Consider the following 12,229-nt stretch of genomic DNA (forward strand, 5'->3'; position numbering starts at 1 on the left):
GAACCCCTTTGCCTTGAAATGCACGCTCTCATTTTTGTCTGTCCTTGTATCAGGACCCCTTTGGTTTTGGCTAAAAGCCCCGAAAGCCTGTGCGAGTAGCATCGTCCCTTGCGGCATCGCCGCCATCGCGAACCGTTGCCAGCGCTAGCTGCCGCCATCGCAAGCGTGGGAGTGTTCACCTCGGAATCAGCCACACGGATATAACGCCGGTTTCTGGTCTCATCACCACCAGGAAGGCCACAATAAAGGTCTTTAAACCCCGTTACTGAGGCCCGCCGACCACACCGGATGCAGAAGTGAGTCGTCTCCAGTGAAGGGTCAGGAAGCCCACCAGGTCAGATTAATTTTAAGAAAGTGGGAGGTCAAAGCAGTGTAACTAAAGCTAATATATTGGATTGAGAAGCGCATATGTTTTGGGAGTTTTTTCTTTCCATGCAAACTGATATTCCCTGCGATTTGTATTTGGATAAGCGTGCCGCCCTGAGGTCCTAAAAAAAAAGGAGTCTCTGAGACGCCGGCGGAAGTGGTAAGACGGTTCTTACATATTTGGCGCCCAACGTTCTTTAGTCTTACCGTAGCATATTGCAGAGGGTAACTAGCATCTTGCGTACGTCTCTGGGAAAACATCCAAGCCTTCTCAAGTTAATTTTTGCTATTATTTCTGGCAATTTACCTCATACTTACACTGCTTTTGAAACATTCATTTTACAATAGAGGGGTTCTGAGGTCTGAAGAAGTTTGGAGCACAAGATAGCTTAAAAGTTTTTGATTTGCGTAAACACATTCTGTAATCTTTATATCGGTCGTTCCCAAAATTATATTTGGGTCATGGGCAGTTTGTGAAATTTTGAATTAAAAGTCCAGCAAAATCAACCTCATATTTATTAGAGCTTGTTCAAATAATATCTATACTAGAGCTTATTAATTATCTTTGGTTCATGTGGTTATTGGAGAACATTTATTGTGCAATTTTATTTCCAGCTGTACACCATAAAAAAAAACAAATTTCTTTACCAAAAATTAGCTAGTTTTTTTTTAAATATTTATTTGTAGCTTTATATTTAACGTTTGTTCTCGTCCACATTTCATTTGGCCTTGTTGAGTTGATTTAATATAAATAAGTAACATTTTAATTTTTTTTATAGTGTACTTGTTTTGCCGTCGTAATTTTAATCAAATTAATCTAAGCTTTGCTAACTATAATTAAAACCATTAGTTGCTATTTTCTTTTCTAGTTCGCATTTATATATTAGGAAATTTTAAAAAAAATGGATTTACCTCAGTTAAAAAGATTATATTCTTGCTTAAACACCGGTCACCTGACGGATGAAGAACTGCATCATGAGTTGCATGTTCGAAACGCATTCATACCTAATGAATCGCGTTCCAGGCGGGAACGATTTTTGCGAGGGCTACTCAAATCTGAAATGGAAAAAAATGAAACACATTATTCGTCATGTTGGGAATCAGAAACTGATGAACTTAATTGGTGTAATGATAATTTAAAACAAATAAAAGATGTTCTGGAAGGGACTAAAGCAAAAAAAGTTCCAGACCAAATTTTTAAAACACGTCTGATACATATTTTTTTCCGTATGGAACGCCTGAAACCTCACATTATAAGCAGCGAAAATTTGAATCTGCTGACGATGATCGCAGTTGAGTGCATGAGGCTGCTAGTGAAATTTTACTCAATAGTTTCACCAATCGCAGAAATCCGTCAAACTGAACTTAGTCTAGTAAATGAAAGTTTTCAGAAGGAGTTAGAAAAAGAAATTGATAGAGAAATTGGAAATATACCAGATGTACAAAATTACCAGCAAACGGAACAGAATGATAAGGGTGGAGAAAATGAAGGAGAGGAGATTGAACACGAATTAGAAGAAGAGCTAGAACAGAATGAATACTTCACTACGAATGAACCAAGGGATGAAACAATGATTCGGTTGGCATCTGAAAACGAAAGGCTTAAAGTAGTGGTTAGCCAACTGTTACAGCGGATAGAAGCGTTAGAAATATCGAACGCACCTAAACCTATCGAGAAAAATTTGCATATCAAAGAAACGAACAGTACGCGAGTTAATACAAAGGAAACCGCAAACATAAAATTGCAACCGGGAAAAAGTCCGATAAATCAAGATTTTTGCGATTGGCTCAAAGAAAGGTGCAGTTCTTTGGAGAGCTTTGAGAATAATTTCAGACCGAAATCCACCCACGTAGACGCAGTGCAGGCGGGGGAGGAGGTTGACGTTCACGTAAAACGTGAAAGTCATCTGCCTATCCACAAGTGGACTTTGCGCTACGACGGGATGGATAACGGTCGTAAATTAAACGAATTCCTTAAAGAAGTAGAATTCAACGCGAGATCTGAAGGCTATTCCAAAGCCGAACTTTTTGCCTCCGCGCACTATTTATTCACACGAAAAGCACGCTCGTGGTTCATGGAGGTCAATGAAAACAACGAGTTGCGAACTTGGGAAAATCTAGTGCGTGAACTTAAGAATGAATTTCTGCCCGTTGACATAGATTTTCAATATGAAAGAATGTTGCATGCACGGAGACAAGGTACTCGCGAAACTTTTCAAGATTATTACCTGGATATGGTGCGAATTTTCAGGAGCATGTCGTATCAGTGGGATGACGGCCGGAAATTTGACGCTCTCTTCCGTAACACCAGAGATGATTGTAAGATCGCCATGTTAGCTGCCAATATAGACACCATACCTAAAATGAGAGAGTTTGGTAAGAAATTTGACGCCATCAATGGACATACGTACGTTCAAAAGAATGAACGGTTTCAAGGAAGACTTCCGGCTCGTGTCGAAGAACTTCAAGAAAACGACCGATGGGGGGATAAACGTCAACAAAATCGTCAGAAGGAGTACCAAAACCGCTCGTTCAAGCCAAAGTATAAAAACGAACAAAATAATAGATCGTCGGATCAAAAAAAATGATTTACAAAAAGTAGGAGGTGGTAATAATTATTACCAGAAACCGCAACAGCAGGGCTTTTCGAATCTTTGTAACCAAAATGAAGATCCCAATCCCAAACCAGGTCCTTCTGGGACAAACGCGTTACAGAGAATTGTAAGGGCATACATCCCTATAAAACCGGGTGTTTGCTTCAATTGCCATGAACATGGGCACAATTTCCACAACTGTCCCAAGGATAGGAATTTTTTTTGCTGGTCTTGTGGCTTCCCAGGGTTTGCTACCTCTGAATGTCCCTTCTGCGAGTCAAAAAACTTACAAAAGACTACTCAGTGAGGCAGGGTAGTCCGCTGAAGGATCTCGAAAGTCCTCAGGCTCATTCGGTTTCTGGTCTAACTGCAATTTTACATCAGTTGGGTTACTCTCAAATGGAGGCTGCTACGGAAGTTGACGAGATTTCACCTTTGCTTGTCCAGCTTAGTGGAGATGCCAGACCGTTTGTAAAAATCCAGCTGATGGGGATTGAGTTGATCGGATTATTGGACAGCGGAGCAGCTAGAACTGTATTGGGAGTTGGGGCAAATAAAATAATAAAATCTTTAGATCTCAATTTGTTACCGACGTCTGTAAATTTGCAGACGGCATCTGGGGATAGCTTGGAAGTAGTTGGATGTGCGGATGTACCTATTACATTTAACGGCTCTACTAGAATTTTATCTGTTTTATTCGCACCAAAACTGCAACGTAGGTGTGTGCTGGGGTATGACTTTTGGTTGAAATTCGGAATAAGTCCAAATATTCCGAACCAACCATTGGACATACTCGATGACGAGATTCCCAGTGAAACGGACCAGGAAGATAAGTTGACCTCTGAGCAAATACAGCAGCTTGAAGAGGTCAAGAAACTCTTCATAGTTGCGGCACCTGGGAAGCTTACAAAAACACACGTCATTGAACATGTCATTAATCTAAAAGATGAATGCGAAAATCTAGACCCAATTAGAAAAAACCCTTATCCCTGGAGTCCACATATCCACGCAAAGGTTCAGCGAGCTCTAGACAACTTGATTCTAGATGATATTGTTGAACCATCGGAATCTGATTGGGCATTGCCTATCATTCCGGTGGCGAAACGAGATACATCTGAAGTACGGTTGTGCCTAGATGCTCGCAAATTGAACGAAAGATCCAAACGTGATGCGTATCCTTTGCCACACCAGGACCGGATCCTAAGTCATCTGGGGCCGGTGAAGTTTCTAACCACCATCGATCTATCACAAGCGTTTCTGCAGATTCCCTTGAATCCAAAGTCACGGAAGTATACTGCATTTTCTGTTCCTGGCCGGGGGTTATTCCAATATAAATCCTGTCCTATGGGGCTGGTTGGAAGTCCGGCCACGCTCAGCAAATGTATGGACCGGGTGCTAGGTCATGGTGCGTTAGAACCGGCAATATTTGTCTACTTAGACGATATTGTCGTAGCCACACTGACGTTCGAGGATCACATCGCGAAACTGAAGGAATTGGCGGAGCGTTTGGGGAAAGCCAACCTTTCAATTAACCTTCAAAAGTCGAAATTCTGCTGCCAAGAGTTACCGTATCTCGGATACATTCTTTCAAAGGACGGTTTGCGGCCTAATCCTGATCGCATTCAGGCGATCATCGGATATCAGGTACCAAAATCAGTTAGACAGCTAAGACGATTCCTCGGTATGGTGAATTACTACCGTAGGTTCATCGAAAACTTTAGCAGTATAGTTGCACCGCTCACGGACTTGCTCAAAAACAAGCCAAAGAGGGTGCAGTGGAACGAGGCAGCAGAATTATCCTTTCAAGCCATAAAAGAACGGCTTATTTCGGCTCCGGTTATGGCTAACCCCAACTTCGCCTTTCCTTTTGTGATCCAAACGGACGCCAGTGATAACGCGATAGCCGGTGTCCTGACTCAGACGCATGAAGGGGAGGAGAAGGTCATAGCGTTCTTCTCTGAGAAATTGAAAGGGGCTGAATTGCGGTACCACGCTGCTGAGAAGGAAGGTTTGGCTGCACTTCGCAGCATAGAAAAGTTTAGGGGATACGTAGAGGGATCTAAATTTACTTTAGTTACTGATTCGGCTGCTCTAACTTTTATTATGCGAGCAAAGTGGCGATCATCCTCCCGTCTTAGTAGATGGAGTATCACTTTACAGCAATTTGACATGGACATCCGGCATCGAAAGGGGAAAGACAATATAGTACCCGATGCGTTATCCCGTTCAATTGAAACTCTGGACACTAAGTCCGAGGACGGGTGGCCTAGTAAACTCTTGTTGGCCGTTGAGGCCGATCCGGAGAAGTATGTGGACTTTAGAATCGTGGATGGAAATTTGCTCAAATTTGTAGCATCTAAGGCGGACACAATGGACTACAGGTTCGAATGGAAACATTGTGTTCCGGCTTCCGCGCGAAGCGAAATCCTACGCCAAGAACACGATCACAATCTACACATCGGATTCGACAAGTGTATTGAAAAAATAAAGCGGCGATATTACTGGCCCCGCATGAGTAGCGATATAAAAAACTATATCGCGAAGTGCGAGGCTTGCAAGGAAAATAAGCACTCCACTATCTCGAGCGTACCTGAAATGGGGAAGCAAAGAATTGCTACCCGACCCTTCCAGTTGATTTGCATAGACTATATTCAATCCTTGCCACGGAGCAAGTATGGTAATGCTCATTTGTTGGTTATCATGGATATCTTTTCAAAGTATTGCCTGCTTGTTCCTGTGAGAAAGATTTCGAGTACGAGTTTATGTAAAACTCTGGAAGAGTTGTGGTTTAGACGCTTCGCGACTCCCCAAATCATTATCTCGGATAATGCGAGTTCTTTTCTTTCCAAAGAATTCCAAGCCTTGTTGACCCGATACGAAGTTCAGCATTGGGCAAATGCAAGACACAGGAGCCAAGCAAACCCCGCCGAAAGATTGAACCGCACAATCAATAGTATGATAAGATCTTACGTAAAGCAGGACCAAAAGCTTTGGGATTCGAAAATATCGGAGATAGAGTTCGTACTAAACAACACGATCCATGCTTCAACTAAATTTACTCCTCACTCGATTGTTTTCGGTCACAACATTATATCCAGAGGTTCGGATCACAAGTTGGAGCTACAGGTAGAAGAATCGGACGCAGAAAGAATGGAGAGGTGGAGAGGAGTTAGCAAAAAGATAGGGGAGATAGTACGTGATCATCTAAAAAAATCTTATGAAGACAACAAAAAGCGTTACGACCTCCGCCATAAAAGGTATTCACCATCGTTTACCATTGGACAACGAGTTTATAAAAGAGCGTTCCGGCAATCATCCGCTGCCAATAACTTTAATGCCAAAATAGGCCCACAATATAGTCCCTGTATCATAATTGGCAAGAAAGGCACGAGTTCCTACGAGGTAGCTGACATGGGAGGAAAATCACTAGGCGTATTTTCAGCAGCCGACCTCAAAGCCTAACAAGAAAAAAAAACTGAAATAGACACCTTTTCGTTGCAATCTGATTGTAATTTAATCTCTCGAAAATTGAAACCAACACGAAAATTCTAAGTTGTGAAGAAGAATTTTTCTCATTGAAATTTAATTCGTTTCGTATGTTTCCCCGCTTGAGAAACGGTTAGCAAAAAGGCCATCCATAACATTCAAAAACTTTGTCTAAGTTGAGTGAGTTTTTGCGAGTCAATATGTTTTTTTTTTATATTCACATATTGAGTGAAATAGCACACAAAAAAAAAAACAAATAAATTGAAGTTCACCCTCAGTACATATAAGAATTTAAAAAAAATCAAGCCAAAAAAAAATTTAAACAGTCTTTATCACGCTTTACCTGAAGCCAGAGATAATTTGTTTTTCAAGCTTTAAAAATTGATTCGATTTTCTTCAGACTACTAAGAAGGCCACTAAGAAGGAACGAATGAAAATTGAAACAAATTTGGTTAAAACGAATAGAAGAAAAGAAACAGTGGAGAATTGATCAGCTCTTCTATTCAATAACTAAAAGTAATTTAAATAATAAAGCATAATGCGTTACCGTTTTCGACAATCAATCATCCCAGCACGATGAAGGAGGAATCCTCAACAGGCTCGGCATTTTTCCGGAGCTAAGGGTTTTAAAACCCGTTTTCTTCCTGTTGAGCCATGTATCCTTTAGAATGGAATTTGTAGCTGTCGTCCTCGAAGAAGCTGATTGCACCCAACGGCGAAAAAGGAGACATCTAAATCCTACACTACAGCACTTCGTCGAAATCTTAGAGTGGATGATCATTAGCGTACTACGTCCTTTTGTTTTTTTCGTCATATTTCGTAATTCTGTAAGAAAAATAGTTAAGTTAGGTTTATTATATGTATTTATTAAGTAAAATTTTAATTTGTTAGGCAATAAGCTAGTTTAGAAAAAAAAGGTAGGTCAGTACATACAAGCGAAAACTTGCATGCAAGTTCAAAACAAATTCTTTTCTAGGTCAAGGTCAAATGAAAAGTAGTAGGTCAAGGAAACAATGACGTAATCAAAAATACCACCAAATTTGGAAGAAGTCCTACAATCCACTCTACAAAAAAAAAAACCCACAAAAATATGTTAATCCGACGTCACAATCAGCAGTAAGCATTGATTCCAAATCAGAAGATGTAACGCGAACACTACTGTTAAGATGTTAAGCTTACAGGCAGAAAATTATCTTCAGGCCAAATCCAAAGATCGACGTGGCTAGCGAGAGTATTTTCCGAACTTAGTAAGGGGTTTTTTTGAAGCGGAAACACTTAATAATATGAAGAACTTACCTCCAATTAAGCACTCCACATGGAATCGACCCGCCATGGTTAACTTTTTCTGCCTTTTCCTCGAACAGCATCTGAAAAATCAATCCAACACGCACACAAATAAAGTTTGACAGATCAAAATTTCGCCCGGGGTTCGCCCGTATATTCGAAAAATTCGACTTGAAATATTTCACAAGCTCTGTTCAATGACCATTCCTGACCGTACTTAAATGTAAATAGTTATGCAATGAATATAGTTTAAATAAATAGTTATATTTTCTTTGGAATTTGTATTGTATTTGTATTAACTCATTTGAATTTGTGGAAAAAAAAACCAAAACTTAATGATATTGGAATTTGTAAAACTAATTGAATGTGTATTTTTTATTATGTTGAATTAGATTAGATTTATGTTGGAATTGCACTTTTAAAGCTTTCTAGTGGTATAGCTGGTATTGTGGGAGGTTTCCCTTTATGGAATTTAATCGCTGGAGGCCGGAGTTCGAGTAACGTTGATGGCCAGTAAAACTAGTTTTAAACAGAGCGGAGTCGTTTTACGACGCTGAAGCCTTATGACCCCGATACTCCAAAATCAATATTAAGCGTACTTACGCGTGCTTCACTCCTATTCAGACACCTTTGCCTAGTACATCGTTAATGAATGTTCCAAGAGCTACCGTAAATAGGTCGTAAATTTACCGAGCGGATTTTAAATGGGGAAGGAAAGGTTCAGCATGGTATTCGTTGTTAGCGTATTCTCAGACGTAATATGTTGCGGTTTGCGAAAAAAAATATTTTCTTTTTCCCCCCACCCTTAGCAAATTTTTTTTTTTCCCCTAGCCGGGGGAGAGTGTAAGCGCCAGATGACACTTCCAATGAAGTTTCATTGATTGTTCGCGTTAAATGTAAAATTTGTTTATTTGTATAGTTATATCGCAGTGAGTGTCATTTGTGTGTTAAGTTTTCTCCCAAATTCAGCCGCCACAAGACCTAGCCATCTACTGTCAGACACAACAACCGACCTAGCTTAGGAACTTGACCACCAGATGGCCACTAACCGGACCTATGGGTAGCTGACTGTTGGTAGCGACGCTGTACTAGCGACGTCGACGAAGCCTTTTAGCTGAGCAGCAAGGCGGGGGGCAATGACCCGAACAAGGAGTTCAAGGGCCGGTCAAATTACACTGGCTGATCCTCTTCCACTCTTCCAAAAACCATCAAGTCGCGCACATCAAAATTTGGACAACCAATTCCAACCACGTTGCTCCAAAAATAAAAAGAAGAGTTGTAAAGAGTGAGTCAGAAGTGAGGACATCAGGTAAGCCAGTGGACCGCCGAACCCCTTTGCCTTGAAATGCACGCTCTCATTTTTGTCTGTCCTTGTATCAGGACCCCTTTGGTTTTGGCTAAAAGCCCCGAAAGCCTGTGCGAGTAGCATCGTCCCTTGCGGCATCGCCGCCATCGCGAACCGTTGCCAGCGCTAGCTGCCGCCATCGCAAGCCGTGGGAGTGTTCACCTCGGAATCAGCCACACGGATATAACGCCGGTTTCTGGTCTCATCACCACCAGGAAGGCCACAATAAAGGGTCTTTAACCCCGTTACTGAGGCCCGCCGACCACACCGGATGCAGAAGTGAGTCGTCTCCAGTGAAGGGTCAGGAAGCCCACCAGGTCAGATTAATTTTAAGAAAGTGGGAGGTCAAAGCAGTGTAACTAAAGCTAATATATTGGATTGAGAAGCGCATATGTTTTGGGAGTTTTTTCTTTCCATGCAAACTGATATTCCCTGCGATTTGTATTTGGATAAGCGTGCCGCCCTGAGGTCCTAAAAAAAAAGGAGTCTCTGAGACGCCGGCGGAAGTGGTAAGACGGTTCTTACACAATCAATCAACAAACCATCTTGCGTTTCTATGGTTTTGTAAAGAACTGAATTCCAATTTGTTCGGATTTAAAGAAATGACGCTAAGTATTTTTGAAAACACATTTCATCGTTGTAACTCACTGTTCTGCCCACTGAAAGTTGCCAAGTTCAAATTGTCTCCCTCAATGCGTCGTTAAATCAGAGTTTTATGTTCGAGTAATGTTAGTAAAACGGCATTCCCAGAAGGGCAACAAAAAAATAAAACTGGATACATCAGCAAAAACAGAAAACAAAACGAAAAACCCACAAATATTTACTTAAAACTATCTGCCGCCCTCTTGAGGGGAAAAACAAATAAAAAAGCATTTCGTGTCCAATTTGATGAGTTTACTTCTCCCACGTGACGGGTGCCAAGAAACCGAAAGAAAAACGGCCCAAGTCCGACAAAAACTTTCTCCACTGGAAAGGTTTTTTCCTTTTTTTTTCACCGAGAGCTTCACCTCAACCTTGTTTTTATCTCTTATTTGAGGATTATGAATGGCAGGCCATTACGAGCGGACCTTGATCCTGGTGGCCTCGGAGGACATCTCGAAATCCTCATTTTGTTTCTGTTGTAAAAAGCCCGTGGGAAGCGGTTTTTCTTTTATGTTTTGTGTAAAGTCGAAATCGCGGCAGCAAAACATCCAACAGATAACAACAACAACAACAGTTGCTAGCTGCCCTCATTATTAGTTTGCGGTATTTTGCTTTTCCGGGAAGGTCACCGTAAGAAGTCAATCTTTGCTCAAATTTATCATGCCACGTGGGTCGAGAGCGAGAGGCCATCATCCTTGGTCGGATCCTGCTTGGGTGCTTTGGCCTGGCCAGGGAAGTTTGAACTTGATACGTTTGCTGGCAGTAGCAGTGTCAGCCACTTTTGAGCATCTTAAGTGATAAACCTTTTTCTTGTGGTTGGATGGCAGCACTGCAAAAAAAAAGGAATAAAACTACGACCAATAAAAAAATTCCTTTTTTTTTAATATCGTTGACGTTATGCAACTCAAGAAGGGATTGGAATTCTAGCTTGTCTCTAGACGATATTGGAAAATTCCTTTCAAAGATGTTTTTGCGTACGTTCTTAAAAAGTTTAATGGTGTGTCTTGTGCAATTGAATGTGTCCGTCTTGTGACATAATCGGGAGATTAAAAATGACAAAAATGACAAAAAAAAACCTCAGGTTGCTTCAGTTCGTGCGATATTTAATCGAGGCGGGTGTCGGTTTCGTGTGTTGTTAACTACGGAGAGTTTTGGGCGCATCTTCACCATCACCAGATAGTGATCTGACTCGATGTTAGCGTCTTACAGGATCTGACGTCGATGATGTCCGAGAAGTGTCGGCTGTTAATCAAAACGTTGTCAATCTGTGATTGCGTTTGGTACGGTGATCTCCAGGTGTACCTGTGTGGGAGGCGGTGCTGGAAAAAGGTACTACGTACGGCCATTCGTTTGGAGGCGGCGAAATCTATCAGTCTGAGGCCGTTTTCGTTGGTCAGCTGGTGCACACTGAACCTTCCAATTTTCGGTTTAAATTCCTCCTCCTGGCCGACCTGAGCATTGAAATCCCCGATGACGATCTTGATATCATGTTTTGGGCAACGGTCGTATTCACGCTCCAGCTGCGCGTAAAATTCGTCTTTGTCGTCACCGGTACTTCCGAGGTGAGGGCTGTGCACGTTGATGATGCTGATGTTGAAGAACCGGCACATTGCTGATGTTGATTCCCAACCGGCACATTCGTGGGTTGATCGGCCTCAACCCGATCACGCGCTTTTGCATCTTTCCCATCACTATAAAAGCTGTTCCAAGCTCGTGTGTGTTGCCGCAGCTCTGGTAGATGGCACGACCATCTGGATACGTTCGTACCGTGGAGCCCTTCCAGCATACCTCCTGCAACGCTACGATGTCGAATTTGCGGCTCTTCAATTCGTTGGAGAGCACGTGGGTACTGCTCACAAAAAGCTCGCAAGGCCCGCAGCTAACCCCACTATCTCGCAGAAGGACCGTCGTGATGTTGCTGTTTTGAGTCCCGAACACCACCAGGACGTTGTTGCACTCCGCACGCCGCCCCTGACATGGAGAACAGACGCATACGAAGCAAGGTTGCCGAAATCACAGAAAAATCTGTAATTTCACAGAATTTTGAGCAAATTTTCATCACAGAATCTGTGTCACAGAACACAGAATTTTGAAATATTCACAGATTTCCCAGAATTTTTGAATTTTGAATCCATTTGGAAATTATATTTTTTTTGGTCATTATAAAATTTAGATTTTTTACCTTGAATTAGAAATGTATGATAACATTGGTAATGTTAATTAATTTTTCCCAACTAAAATGTTAAAAAGACTCAATTTATCATGAATTTTCAATGAAATTGAAAGAAATGGCATCACAGAAAACCATCACAGAATTTTTGGGTAAAACCACAGAAAGTCAGAATTTTTTTTCTCAAAAATACAGATTTTTTTCGGCAACCTTGGTACGTATCCCCCTAACTCAGTTTGCATGCGACCAAAGCATCCACAGGCGTTGGGTACCCGATCTCCACTAAGGTTGCTCGCACCCCAGCTATCACCACGGGGAGATAAAGAATCGGAGTTGCAGACA

At 41.6% G+C, this 12,229-nt stretch overlaps 1 protein-coding gene and 1 long non-coding RNA gene across 2 annotated transcripts in view; both read right to left on the reverse strand.

Annotated features, from left to right (window-relative positions):
* The window catches only part of LOC129744524 (putative odorant-binding protein A10), a 100,437-nt gene that overhangs the window by 70,980 nt on the left and 17,228 nt on the right, over positions 1 to 12,229 (reverse strand). The window lies entirely within an intron of this gene.
* Positions 1,062 to 7,813, reverse strand: LOC129744525 (uncharacterized). The gene is made up of 4 exons (XR_008736933.1): positions 7,743 to 7,813; positions 6,994 to 7,271; positions 2,595 to 2,724; positions 1,062 to 1,422 (listed from the first exon to the last, which is right to left on the reverse strand). It is a non-coding gene; the product is annotated as an uncharacterized LOC129744525 (long non-coding RNA).

This window comes from Uranotaenia lowii, chromosome 2 (genome assembly GCF_029784155.1).
Source record: "Uranotaenia lowii strain MFRU-FL chromosome 2, ASM2978415v1, whole genome shotgun sequence".
In the NCBI taxonomy this organism is placed as follows: domain Eukaryota; kingdom Metazoa; phylum Arthropoda; class Insecta; order Diptera; family Culicidae; genus Uranotaenia; species Uranotaenia lowii.